The sequence below is a fragment of the Crocodylus siamensis genome, chromosome 3 (genome assembly GCF_052110815.1).
Source record: "Crocodylus siamensis isolate JL-2025a chromosome 3, ASM5211081v1, whole genome shotgun sequence".
NCBI lineage: Eukaryota > Metazoa > Chordata > Crocodylia > Crocodylidae > Crocodylus > Crocodylus siamensis.
This window is the reverse complement of record NC_143397.1, coordinates 75,578,989-75,589,903: the sequence shown is the minus strand read 5'-3', so window position 1 is coordinate 75,589,903 and position 10,915 is coordinate 75,578,989. Positions and strand designations below refer to the sequence as shown.

General features: G+C 45.1%; 1 protein-coding gene across 2 annotated transcripts in view; it reads left to right on the top strand.

Annotated features, from left to right (window-relative positions):
- The window catches only part of SYK (spleen associated tyrosine kinase), a 334,582-nt gene that overhangs the window by 155,474 nt on the left and 168,193 nt on the right, over window positions 1-10,915 (top strand). The gene's annotated exons all lie outside the window — the stretch shown is intronic.

Genomic DNA, 10,915 nt, shown 5'->3' with positions numbered 1-10,915 from the left:
AAAGGTTTTGACATGAGGTCATGGAACAACTAGCCCCATGGCTAGCCCTCCACTGTAAGTGTTCAGCTGTGGCGCACCAGTCTGCAGAGGACAGAGGGTACCAAGAACCACTCCACAGTGGAACTGTAGGTATTCTGTTTTCAAGCCATGTGCATCTTGCCATGTAGCAAGAGCCACACCATTAGGTCACCATAGCTGACTGGATGGTTAAATGGCCTACTTTGTTCAAGAAGGGGATCCTTTGCACATAAAGCCTTACTCGTTTATTTGTCTTAACGGCAGCAGCTAAACATGCTGAATGGCATTGTGCCAGACCACTGTGGCTCAGGGTAGTAATTTACACCAGATATAGGGCTGGCGCAGAGAACTTCCTATTCCTTTTCCCCACTTGCTTCCTGCCAAGAGGTTGCCGTGGATGGGATGCTGATTCCTGATTTCCTCCTAGAGTAGCCCAATGAAGCCTGAGCCTCATGATTTAAATCCACTGTGATAGTGGGGCTGTTTAATAATTATCTTGGAGCCACAGCCTTGAGATATAATCACACTGTAACCATTTCAGCAGTATTTGCAGAATCCTAAAGAAGGGCTTTTTCCTCATGGGGAAGCGGGGAGGAACCTCATCTTGGATTTAAATACCCGCTGGGGCAGGTGACTACTGAGGCCCTGGCCCCAGTCCTGGGGAGAAGCCAGAGTCAAGCCACTGCCTGCCTTGGACTGGGGTTGCTTTTCCTGTGGGGATGGCTGGGGAGGAAGCCCAGGGGAGACAGTGCAGCAGGGGGGAGGGAGCATGGATAATGGGTACAAGCTGATTGAAGATCACATCAGACTAGACATAAGAAAAAAAAAATCCTTTACAAGTCAAGTACCGAAGGTTTCGAACAGACTCCCCCCAGATGTGGTACAGTCACCCACCCTGGCGATCTTCAAAAAGCATCTTGATGCCCATCTTGCTGGAGTTATCTGATCCCAGCAATCTTTCCTACCGAAGTGCAGAGGGCTGGGCCTGATGATCTGTAAAGTCCCTTCCAGCCCTAAACAACTATGAAACTATGGAGACCTGCAGTGTTTGGCTTGAGGGGAATGTGAGAGAGAAGATGCAGCCTGACACTGTCCCTCCCCTGCCCCATGCTTTCTTTCTGCTCTGGTCCCAGTGCTGGCTCTGGTCCCAACCCCAGTTGGACCCAGCCCAGAGTTGCTGTTGCTGCTGCTGGGCCAGGCTGGACTGGGACTGCCACCACCATTGCTGACTGCCCTGGAGTCAGAGCCACCACAGAAGATAATCAACAGGAGGGCAGGTGGCCGGGCATTGGCAGGGTTTGGGGGAGAAGGTAGAAGGGAGGCAAGTGGCTGCAGAGGAAGGGTTTTGACTGCCTGCTCCACCTCCATGGCTGGTGCCCTGCTTCAGCAGTGGGGGCAGATGAATTTAAGGTGACCCCGTGATCATTTGATTCTATACACAGAAAATTATAAGAAATGTATATGAGTCAAAATAGGCCAAATTCTGCTCTAAGAATTTTATAATGACAAGAAACATAGATTTTTTTCATGTATAGAATCTAATTATTGGGGGTTGTCTTAAATTCAAAATCATTTTGGAATTGAGTTTATACTGTAATTATCCAGTCAAAGGGTATACAATGTAATAAAGTGACTCAACTTGTGCTTTCAGTTCTCCTGGTGCAATCTCATTGTTGTGTCCAGGGTTCAAATTACAGGGGAGGGAGGGGCTGATCCCCCCATAAGAGATGAGATCCCCCCATAAGGTTTGACAACCATAACCTAGGGGGGTCTCCAATTTTATGAGGGCATCATGATGAGCAGCCCCATTTTTTTTTTTTACAACCCCCCCAGTGTCAAAGCATAATTCAAACCCTGATCATATCAGAGCACAATTTGGCCTGTGAATAGAGAAATAAAAATGCATCCAACACTTCTAAAAATTCCACCTGGGTGTTTCTGTATTGACAAGTAGATGCATTCTCTAATACATAATGCTCAATAATACAGGTATGAGTTGACCCTGCTCCCACTGAAGTAAATTGGTGTATTTATTAAATATAACTAGCTTCTTCTCCAGAAGCAAGAGAAGGGCCTTGCTAAGCTGTGGAACTATGGCTATCTGTGATGTGGCCCATTCTAATTTTATCCACAGTTTGAGGGATCTAGCTATTTAAATATCTCAACAGAATTATTATTTCTTTCAATACAGTAGTCTGCTTCTCATAAAACATTCCTTTTAAAAATTCACATTTTTTCCACCTTAAATTTATTTAATGATCAAAATAAACATCTGGTGAACACTTGTAATTCCCCCTCCCCACAACATCTCATTCATTGAAAGTGCTGGGAGCTTTGCCCATAGAAAAGTGAAGGATTAGGCCATTTATCTTTGTACTGTAACATACTGCAAAAGATACCAAGTAAGAGCAGCTTTCTCTTGGCTCGTTGCAGACATAGTTGGAGTCAAAATAGGCCAAATTCTGCCTAAAGTATGCTCTTGCAATCCCATGGCAGTTGCTTAGGTCTGCCAAAGGGTAGGATTTAACTCAGCATCTCAAAAATTTGAGGTACACATAAATAAAAAAAAGACTGTGGCTGCATCTATACAAGCAGTGGACTGTGAAGTTGTTACTTAATGAAGTACTAAATGACTGCATAGTAACCAGCATTACTGCACAGTACCATCCCTGTAAAGTTATTTTTAGATTACTACTGCTCAGTAGCAACAAGCTACTAAGCAGTAGTTCATTACTCAAGCTGTGCGAGGCTTCAGGTGCTGATTTGATTCGGAGAAGATTTGCCTCAATTCAGCAGCCAAATTTCTGAATCCAAATTGAATCAGGAGACCAATAAAAAGGTCCAAATCAATTCAAAGCTCTCCAAATTGATTCAGAAAAGATTTGGGGAGCTTCAGAAATTTGAGCAGTCCTCACTCGCAGCCACAGGGAGCTGATCTGGACTCCATGCTGGTAAGTAGAGGGGGGAAGGGGGTTGCGGAGGGGGCAGGGGATCATGAGGGGACACCCTCTAGGTCCCATCACCTGCCTGCTCCCCCAGCCCTCCTGAGCATGACCCAATCCCCGCCCACTCTCCCAGACCCCGCCATGGCTGCCCTGACCAGCCCCAGCTCCTGGTCCTTTAAAAAAAAAAGAAAAAAAAAGTCCAGCACTCACTAGCTACTGCCAGGCAGGGGAAGGGGATAATCCCTACTACCCCACACTACCCTACACTGTGTGGGGGACTCTGCCACGAGCCCCCATCCTCCATTTGCTCTCCCAGCTCCCCACCATGGCTGCCTGCCCAGCCCCACTTCGCAGTTCTTTAAAAAAAGCCCTACACCCACTGGCTGCTGCAGCAGCCAGCGGGGCCTCTGGGGGCTTCTGGCAGAGCCCCCCACAGAGCATGGGGAAGTGGGTGGCAGCAGGGATTGCCCCCCTACTGGGCAGGTTTCGGTGAGTGCAGGCTTTTTTTTTTAAAGAGCCAATGCTGAGGCCAGGCGGAGCAGCCATGGGGGGCACTGGGAAAGTGGGCAGGAGATGGGGGCTCATGGCAGAGCCCCCCACACATTGTGGGTGAGTGGCAGCTTTTTATTTTCTTTTTAAAGAGCCGGGATGCTGGGGCTGGGAGAGTGGGCAGGGGATGGGTGCTTGTAACAGAGCTCCCTACTCAGTGCAGGACAGGGGAGGGTAGTGAGGATTGCCCCCCACACCTCCCTGGCAGCAGTAGGTAAATACCAGGCTTTTTTTTTTTTTAAGAGCTGGGAGGTTGGGGCCAGGCAGGGCAGCCATTGACAGGGCTGGGGGAGCGGGTGGGGCGTGGAGCCTGTTTGATTCAGAGGTTCAGCTGATTTGGCAGTGGTCGAATATCTGAATCAGATTCAGCTGACTCAATTCACCTTGCTGGGGTTGTTTGACCCCAGTACTCTTTCCTGCCATGGCAGGGAGTCGGACTCGATAACCTGCTCAGGTCCCTCCCGACCCTAGAAACTATGAAACTATGAATTCAGGACAGTGATTCAAATCACCAATTGTGTCACTGTCCCCCAAATCAGCCGAATCCAAATCTAAAGCGAATACTAGCTGCTTCACACAGGCCTATTCATTACTACTGCGAGGTAGCGTTGCCATTGTGGTTCATGCCCAGAGACACTATGTCACCATACCAATGAGCTACAGTGCAATAGCTCATTGCTACTGCGCTGTAGCATCTCATGTAGCTGTACCCTGTTAGTACAAATATGCAACTTGGTCCCTGGTCAGCAACACAGAGGCCAATAGCCACTGGGGAGTGGGGGGATGATCCTCCCTCTAGGCTGTTGTTTTGATTGGCTGTATCTCTCCATGGTCACAGGATGGCTGAATTTGGCCCTGAATCTCTGCTTTAAACCTTTCATTTAATTTATCAAGGCTGCAGAAACAGTGACAGGAACATCTGCCTTCTTTACCCTATTATTAGGGGTGGGGGAGTATTCATGCTTCACATAACACTGACCTAGCAGTTCAGTTATTCACTCTAAAGAACACTCCAAAAAGCACCAAGCAATATTTCTGTTAAATTTCAAATACGTTCATGTACATCTCATTTGCTACCAAGTGGAAGGGAAGTTCCGGGGGCCTGAGAGAATCTTTCTATTAAAAGTCTCCTGCACAAAGGAAAGACTTACACAATCTCTGGGATCTTTGTTCTGTTGAAAACCTGAGCATCATACTCCTGATTGAGAGAAAGAACTCAAGGAGACAACTCAAGTGACCCTCACTGAAAAACATAAGCTGTCTAAAGCCCAACTGCCTGTTTAGAGAGAGAGAAATATATTTCCAATACAAGAAAAAGGCTTTTTGGTAAAAAATAAATCCATGTTTCACATACATTATATACTAATGAGAATAGTTTTCTTATAGCACTGCAGTAGCTGGAGAGAGAAAATGCCTGTTAAATCATCAAGGTTGTCCCTCTACCAGGGCAAAATATAATCCCCATATGAAGGAGGCAATCAGCATCAAGTACCACATTCAGTTTTGTCCTGGGTGAGTTCATGAAGGAGAGAGAAAGGGTATAGAGAGCCAATTCACCCTCACTATACTGCCATCACATCTGTGCAGGAGTTATCATTGGTCAGAGCATCAATAAATACTAAGAAATATTCCACTGTCTGCTGATGTTAATGGAAAGACTCCATTGACTTAATTTGGCTTAGGGCCAGGCTCCATTTTCCCACTATCCATTCCTGCTGACATTCAGTACCAGGCTTCAGGAAGAAGGCATTTGGCCCAATGTCAGTATGGTTATTTTACTGTATTATTGATTTGTGTAGCTCACAGTGTTGGCACTTTGTGGGCAAGTTGGAAGAGGTTAGCCAGACCTGAGAATCAGGGCTGCAGTGCGTGTCTCCCAGACCTTTATGACTTGCTAATTTGAAGTCAGATTATATACTAGAAATCAGTATGGTCCATTTCCAAGGCACTTTTTCTGTCCTTTTGTTTAGTACTTGGTGTAATTTATGGAAAACAAAATCTCATTACAGTACAGCATTATAGATATTGAAAATCATTATTAAGCAGATTTTTAGCTGTGCTGCAGTTGCTTTGGGCTGTTTCCTAGTACAAAACTACTGTTAACCCAAAAAATCCAGTCTCTAGTAGTACAGAATTGCTATAGTTGCTCTTACCTCAACACGTCATGATCAACAATATTGCAAACATGGTTGAACACAAGGGGGCATCTTCAGGCCATCTTCTAGTGGCTGTTGGAAAAGGCCTTGAGAGGTAACTATCTCAAAAATAGTGCTGAATTTCCCTAATTTTATATGCTTAACTCTTTTTGCCCCAAGCAGATAGATACATTTGTTTGGCAGGCTGTTTCCTTCAAGAGAAAAAAGTTGGTGACAGAGTCAGATCTTCCTTTTTAAATGCGGTCTCATCTGTTGATGAAGAATGTACAACGTCCTGTTTCCCTGCATATACCAACAATCATAAAACAGAGAATGTCGTTGATTACCTTTCCAAGCCTCCTTTCAGCCACTAATTAGCTGAAATGCTTTCAATCAGTTTTTCCAAGGGCCTTGTTTCCAGTGGCTGTGTCCAGGAATAGATCCAGACTCAGTGCAGTTGCACAGACGCACCCCCCCTCCTTCAGTTGACAGCATAGCAAAGGAAGCAGCTGAGGACTTGTTTTAAGTCTCCAAAGCAAATAAGAATTCCCTATCTCCTTCTCCTCCATGCTCAGTGGCACATCCCCTTCAGCCAGAAACAGTGGGGGTGGCAGGTAGATTCTTCCTCCCTGCCTGCACCCCCTGGGTGTTCCCTGCTGACCTAGGAGCAGGTCTGGAGGAAGAGACCTTGCTTGCTGCCACCACTGCTGCCTCTGCTGTCTTTGGCAGACCCCGCTTTCATGTGTAGCACAGCTGGAGAAGGGCAGGATCAGCTCTGGAGCCTAAGCAACCCTACCTGTCCCTGGGTTAGCTGGGGACAGTGGGACTGAGAGGCAGGGAGAGGGGAGAGTAAGAAGGATGTTCTGCTGAGCACAAGGGGAAGAGAGAGAGAGTGGAAGATTCTTCCTTACTTGAGGGACCTAAAGACTCAGGATGCTACTCCCATTGTGCCATCTGCCAACCCTTCAGAGGACTGGGGATGAGGCTGGGAGTTGGGGGGTAAACACCACCCCTGCAAACGCCAGTGTGTGTGTGAGTTTGTGCAGAGTTGCCCTCAGAGGGTCCAGGGCAAACTTAGCACTGGTTGGGTAATTGGCTAGCCACTACCCCAGTGAGGGTCATGGAAGAGGCCCCAAAGACAATACCTCTGCTACCCAAGGTGTGCACTGGATACACCCCCTTTTTAAAATCCTAGATCCTGCCATGACTGTGTCCTGGTGTTTTCTCCTACTTCTCCATTTCTCTGGCCTTTCTGCTGTTTCCACACAAGTCTTCCCAAAAACCTTAGCAATGAAATCCCTTCAACAATGTGTAACTTGCATGCGCTTCTGTTTTGATTGATTCTGTACTTGTGTTTTACTTATCTGATTTTATAAAGGAACATCACCATTTCTTGCAACTATTTAAGGAAGGCCCAGTCCATAGAAACACTCATGTTTCTTTCCCTCCCTTTTCCCATGATCTGGGCCCAAAGCCCAAGAGCTGGCCTAAAGTGGGTAGGAGTTTGGATGCTAGGAAATGTCTACCAATTGACTGAAATATTTTACTAGATTTTTCTTCAGGAATACTGTCATCCTTGTTCAGGAAAAGGCTACTGGAGTGCTTACCTAGGACCAGCAAGTTATCACTGCTGATGGCCTTTGCTAGGGTGGATTTGTTTGCTGCCCTCAATATTGTGTCATACATAGACTTGGACATGCTGAGCATGCAGGGATGATAAATACTACAAAATTAGAACGTCATATTGTTCATTGGTGTAAATGAATACACAAAGTATATAACAGTGGTAACTGAGGGCTCCTACAGATGTGTGGGGAGCCTGCTTCGATGCGCTGAAAATCCAGCATGTCAGAGCAGACTCAATTAATTAAGTCTGCTGGAGCATGGAAACTGACATACTCTGGCAGCCTTCCATGCCATGTGTACTAATGCCTGCATGCATCCCCACACTGAAAAAATGGCAGCCGAGATGCTTTGAAATAAAACATGTTTGATGAGCTTTAGTTTAAAGCGCCCCGCTGCCATTTTTTCACCAAGGGGACGTGCAGGGATGCTGATACACATGATGTGCAGGTGCTTTTAAGTAGCACAGCTTGCTAATTAAAGTGCCTGGTGCTACATGCCAGAGCATATGTAAAAATGCTCTGAGACTTGGAATGCATTTCAATAGCTGCATTTATAGACCTAAGCTGGATGTCATTTTAGAATAATAGTGACTAAGTACATTTGTGTCTCACTTACTAAAACAGGGTGATAAAAGAGTCCATGAGAGTTAGTACAAGCTGGGGAACAATTTGAGTTCTTATCTTGGACTTTTAATTGACTTGACGAATGGGCCAAGTGACTTCCCCTCACTTCCTCAGATCCCAGATTGAAGGTAGCATGGATACTGTACTGTGACTGCAATGCAGATGTACCCTAATATTTTTCATCCAACCTTACAAGATTATTTGGTTTGATTCTATAAGATAACAAATTATCTCAAATTCTTTCTAAAAGATGACCACATTTATTTGAATCCAAGATGATGTTTTTCTCCCTATTCTACATGCAGGAAAATACCCTCATCTAGGATTTGAGTACTGGCCTAGGGCAAGTGTCTGCTGTGTCTCTAGTGCCAGAGCCTCAGCCAGAGCTGCTATTTGTCCTGGGCCGGTGCTGGGGTGGGCTCTGGTGATGGGGGAGTATACAGGGGAATGCACAGGGCATGTAGGAAGGAGTGTGGAGGAGTGAAAAGGAAATCACATGGTGCATGGCCTAGGAGGAGTGTGGCTGAGTGGAGCCAGGCACAGCTACAACCACCTGAGCCCCACTGGGGAAGGAAGTGTCATAGTCCCATTGAGAGGGTAGAAGATGTGGGGCCTCAGTAAGGGTAGGCCACAGTGAAGGGTTAGAGAGGTGGAGCCCCAGTAAGAGGGTGGATGTAGAGCCCCATTGAGGGGGATACCAGAGGGCTGGGAGCCCAGTGTGTGTGTGAGTTTGTGCAGAGTTGCCCTCAGAGGGTCCAGGGCAAACTTAGCACTGGTTGGGTAATTGGCTAGCCACTACCCCAGTGAGGGTCATGGAAGAGGCCCCAAAGACAATACCTCTGCTACCCAAGGTGTGCACTGGATAAAGCCTATGGCCCAAGGGGCCCACTCCTAGAAGGCAGTATAAGTTGTGGATGCATGAAAGAGACCCTGAGAGAGGGGGTGGAGCAGGAGAGGCCCTAGTGAGAGGAGGGTGGTATGAATGAGTGTGTGTCTGAGGCCTGACAATGAGAGCTAAGCTTCGTCCAGCTGTAGGCCAGGAATATTGTGTCACCTGAATGCCATCTGTGATACTTGGGCTGCAGTGTAGTGGAGGACTGGAGCCATAGATAGCACCCCCCTGGCACTGGGGCAAGAATAGGCAACCTCCCACCTAATTAAAAGCAATTTTGAAACAACAAGACGTGGCAGATGAGTGAGGCGGGCAGTTAGCCCAGGAACAGGTGGGCAGGCCAACATCTAACTGGCCCCAGGAAGGTCCCCTGTTATACTTTTGAACATGCAATTTCTAAAGATGTATTATTGCTTTTAAATTGGACCACATAATAGCATATTATAGTGCACTGAAGCACTGTATTGTTTGTTATCATTGTTTGAAATGCATTGCATGCAACAAACATGTATGATTAAAAATTCATACTTAATCATATCAGGAGGTGTAGCAGACATAGGGTACTCAAAAATATACAGAAAGTCAGAGAATGATGGATCAGATTTATCCTGAGTGTAAGTCAGGGGGATTAGATTTTATTCTACTTAATATTAGAGTAACTTTGGAACACCTCCTTGAAGTCTTTTGAGCCTAATAACCCATGACAGGGGACTGGACTTGATGATCTTGCAGGTCCCTTCCCGTCCTTTGATTCTATGATTCTGTAACTGTTAACTTCAGTAGAGTTCCAAGGATAGATTTTTATCTTGTGTATTTTAAATGTAGTATAACAACATGCTATGATAACCAAATATTTGCTGAAATACTAGTGTCTCTCTGTAAGAAACATTTGACTCAGTTATTTTGTGATGGAATATGGTACCCTACAATATTTTTAAAGTTATTCCTATATCAGTAGAATAGTCATATTACTAACTTTTAGACTTTTAACTCATGTTATTGCATGGCATGATTTTATTGTGCATACCCTCAAATGAAGTATTTAACTGGAAATCCGCACTTCCAGTGATGTGAATGTGACTATACCATCCCACATTGCCCACTGAAGTCACAACAAAAAGCTCCAAAATTGAGGCCAGGTCACAGCTGGTCCTTGAAGAAAAGGTAGACACAAGGATTGTTTTCCCCTTCCATCATCCTTTGAAAGGGCTGGTAACATACTATACAACTTAGGATAATGAGATGCTTGCTATTGACTACAATGTAAATAGAGTCACGGTTATATTTTTCTCATGAGTGTTGGAACTGTTCCCGTTTTTACTTTCAAAAGCATCAGGTACCACAGAAGCAATGGAAAGATAGCCTCATTCCCCAATGTGGCAGCCTGGTGAGTTGGCTATATTCTTCCCCCTTGAAGAGTTGTAGCAATCTTTTGTGTCAATGGTTCATCCATGAGGTACAATGTCCTCTAGTGCCCCTCCTGGGCTTTGTGCAATCACCATCACAGGGCACTGACTGAAATTTACAATTGGGAACAATATGTGTGTTCATAAAAGGATCAGTTGTTATATGTCTACTTTGGCAGAACCCAGATGCTGACTTTATTTCTAGCCTGTGGTCCAGTTTCTGACAAAAAACAGAAATAAAATGAGGTGTCTCTTGCTGAGTTGTATAACCTTAAACTGCAAAATCAAAAGCATTTCTGAATAGAGTGCAATTCTGCTCCTTTTTCGATATATGGATTTCAGAAGTTTAAGTAGTAAGCAAACTAAAGTACAAAACAGTTCATTTTTAAGGAGCCTGCAGAGAACTGGCCTCTGTTCCATTCCTCTCCAGAGGCTTGCATTATTAAAGCAAGTAAGGGGAAAAAAAGGCTGTTTAATATTAGCAGATTATATAAACACTTAGAAACAGAAGATTTGAATTTGCTGACTGTGCCATAAGACCACAAACAGTGGTTCACCATGACCATGAGGGAATTGTAAATAACCAATTCATTAGGATCCTTTTTTACTATAGTAGAAGGTTTCTGTCTTTGGTAGCTTATACAGGCCTTCATAACATATTTTTAGGGATTGCACAGTATTATCAAAGTAACATATTAAAATAGGAGGAGTAGATTCTTAA